Here is a 3,625-nt window from a genome sequence, read left to right as displayed (position 1 = left end):
TAGTTATTGAAACAGACCATGGTTCAAAAATTCGAAAATGATAATTGAAACAAATATGGGGTAATACTCTATTAAATTCCAAAATGATCTCCAAGCTAGTTCAACTTGTGTCTCAACTGAAGGGGTTTTTCCCTACTTTATATGTCATCTTGTGAAAACAAACATGCCAAATAGAGTTTTTGTTATGGAAATAAAATTAGAGTGGAATGATGAAGATATTAGTTTGGGTTCCTTATATGTTTTATGATTTTTTTTTTTTGATAAGAGCATAGTTTTATGATTATTCTTACCTTGTTGTGTCAAAGATTATTTCATAGTATATTCTCATGGGGAAAGCCAAAGTATGCCATATTCCAACCTAGTCTAGTGCCTTTTGGTTTGGCCTGGAGACTATAATTAGAACTGTTGTAGATCTTGATTCTCTTCGTTATCTGTCAAACTAAGCTCTTCACAATCCGTAATTATCAGGTTCATTAGGGCAGTTAGGTGTTTGATACTGCCTTCTCCGACAAAAACCTGAGGCTGATTATGTCCCTTATACATTTGGGTAACTGTTCAAGAAAGATTGCTGCAACCTCTAAGCTGTAAAGTTTGCAAACTGTGCAGCATGCAAATAGAATCTGGAAGTTGCTTGATTTTGCGATTTTTGTACAGGTCGAGATATCTCAAATGTTTCAAAGTTCCAATAGAATTTGGCAACACCTCAAAGGATGAATTTCTCAAATCAAGCATCCGCAAGTACTTAAATCTTGAGATGCATGCTTCAAGTAAGGACGTGGGTTGCTCTGTTTTGAACTTTTCTCAACTGCTCTAATTGTTGTTGTAATTTCTTGCCCATTCTCCAAAATTGACAGATGACAAACTTCTGCAGCAAGGGTAGACTTCTCGATCACGACCGAACACTCACCTTGGCAATTGAGAGTCAAGCTTATGGACAAGATCATGCATTTTATAGGTATAATGCGAGATATCTTTTTGTTCAACATCTTGAAAGAACGATCTCGACAACAGCTCTTGATACCCAAGTTATTAACATCTTCCAACTCTTGACTTTTGTTGGCAGGGGATTGAAGAATTCGATGTGCCAACCAAAATCGAATCAACAAATCATTATCGAATTGAAAATCCTTTGGGAAAACAGAACAATATGCAAAACATTGCTTCAAGTGAAATGGAAATTGGTTGTAACTGAGCTTCAACGCGGGTAAGATGTCACCTTCCTTTTGTTTTAAATGTCATATCTTGTTGTCTCTAATAGATATCCAGTCATGTTCATCAACTTTTGAATAAAGTAGGTCAGCTAAAGTACTCACTGCCAATGGAACTCCTTTACATTTCTCGACAAATTCTCTTCCAATTTTTAAGAGATTTGGATATTGATTTTCATGTCTTACCTTAAATGCCAATTTCACAAACAAAGACATACAGTCCTCTTTGGGTAGACCTTTTAGATTGTATGTATTAGTACTAGTAGTGTCCATAATAGTAGCAACAAAGCTATTCCTTGTTGTCATTAAGATTTTACTTCCTTTACAGCCACCAAGCAACAAATACGTTAACTGTGCTTCACTACAGAGCTACCCATCTTCTGTTTGGCAGAGACAGCATAATACCTTAATTTTCTGGTCTTACTATGTGTACACCTAGTGTCTTGTAATAAATAACATCTGCGTTCTCTACTTATCAAAACATAAAAATAAATAACATCTGTGTTCTCTGTTTGCAGAGATGATCCTGAACATGACAAAATGCTGAGGTAGAGAATAAGAGATGGTGACCCCATGGCACATTTGGTTAAGGCAAGTAATTGACTTGCTTATTTTTAGTCGTTGAAATCAAAGAATTTAATACTAATTTGACATATCTCTTTGACATAGTGCAGAAAAAGCGCCCTGAACTAGTTCTCCCAAATCTAGGGGATAATGAGAAAATGAAGGAATCAGGGTTTGTTGTTCCTCAGGACATTCCTGATCACAGCTGGTTAAAATGAAGATTAGATGCTGCTCCAAATAGATATGGTATAAGACCGGGAAGACATTGGGATGGATTTGACCGTAGTACTGGTTGGTTCATTTCCATCATCCTTTAGTCAGATATTTCTTTATTTTTCTCAATAAGCTACGGATCTTGCCTTAGCATCTTCCTGCGTGCCATGGCGAGGCGATTCCAATCATTTGGTAATTTCCCATTATAGTGAACTTATGTGAGAGAGAGAGAGAGAGAGAGAGAGATCATTGGGCATGGGAAGATTCTTATGCACTAAAGAAGCAAAAAAATTATTTTGAAAAGTATATTTAGCTATCAGAAGTGATTAATTTCTGTTGTTTTGCCTCTTGTAGGATTTGAGAAGGGATTGTTCAAAAGGATGAATTAGAAACGAGCTACAGAAACAGAAGCAAATCTTTGGTCTGTCTCCAATATGTGACTTGAAGTGTATGGATTAAGAAGATGGCAATATGCTTTTTATGTGTTTCTGGAAAAGACACCAAGGACTCTCAGCACCAACTGAAAATATGTTCCATAAATTAATTGGTGGCGGTGGTGTGCAGTTGAGCTTCCTTTACTGGTCAATAGCAGCAGCTGTTTCCTTTGCTATTGAAATTCTGTACTCATGGTGCTTAGTTGCAGAATTCCAACCCTGCAGAGATGCTGTAACAATCCAGGTAATTTTTGTTGCTTGGCTGCGGATTAAACTGCAATTTTATAGCATGTAGCCATAACGGTTTTATGCTTTGTGTGTTGGGATATCTCTTGTTACGTTGTTGTAAAGAAACGTAGTCCTGGCACGTGACCACAATGATCTTTTAGAATGTCAGATGGCCTTATTGAAAGATCTGAAAATTTTTTTTTGGCTAAAAGGTCTTTAAAGTAACTGAATTTTTTTAATAGCTTTTTTTATATTTTTCATGAAAGTGATATTAAAACTTTCCTTTAATGGTTCATTAATAAATGTCCTAAGGACACATGTTAATTGGACTCTTGAATAAATATTTTTCATGATTTGTATCATTCTTGTAACTGAATGGCATATAACAATTTGGTCGAAAGTATACAAAAGTATTTTCTCATTTTAACTTTGCTTTGGAGGAATTCTGAAAGGCAGAATATGATGTTGTCATGAATTCTACGTACTCATAATTTGATTCATTTCCAACCAGGATGCTATATGGATTACTGTAGATCCATGAGGATTATAAAATTTTCAGTTGGCAAGCAGTTAAAGGCTGACAAGTCCTCTCACTAATGAAGTCCAGATAGGTGAATTGCTTGATGTAGATACCAGCTGAACCTATTATGGGTGTGAGGTAAAGAATACTTTCCATTTTCCTTTGATCGCAGTGGTCAAACACTGTGTATCTACTCCAGTGAAGATCTCCTGCTTTTTTTTTTTTTTTTGAAATGGAACTTATGGCATTAAACCAAATAGAAAGGAGTACATCAGAAGGGAGCCAGCAAGCAGCTGGGACCATCACAGCAGATCAGATTGGATTAAAGATGACACAACTGGGGGTGTAATCCCTTTCCAAATAAAGGTGTTTTCATTTCTACGGGCAAAGTGAGCAAGCTCATGTGCAACTTTATTATGGTCTCTGTTCAGGTGCTTGAAAGCGCAGTTCTGAAATGT

General features: G+C 36.2%; 1 long non-coding RNA gene across 1 annotated transcript; it reads left to right on the top strand.

Moving 5' to 3' along the window:
- The first annotated feature begins 657 nt into the window (after positions 1-657).
- LOC142627563 (uncharacterized) lies at positions 658-1,530 on the top strand. Its single transcript, XR_012842879.1, has 3 exons — positions 658-767; positions 855-955; positions 1,064-1,530. It is a non-coding gene; the product is annotated as an uncharacterized LOC142627563 (long non-coding RNA).
- The last annotated feature ends 2,095 nt before the right edge of the window (positions 1,531-3,625 follow it).

Source organism: Castanea sativa, chromosome 3 (assembly GCF_040712315.1).
Source record: "Castanea sativa cultivar Marrone di Chiusa Pesio chromosome 3, ASM4071231v1".
Taxonomy (NCBI): domain Eukaryota; kingdom Viridiplantae; phylum Streptophyta; class Magnoliopsida; order Fagales; family Fagaceae; genus Castanea; species Castanea sativa.
The sequence above is the reverse complement of the archived record's forward strand: the minus strand, read 5'-3'. Positions and strand labels throughout refer to the sequence as shown.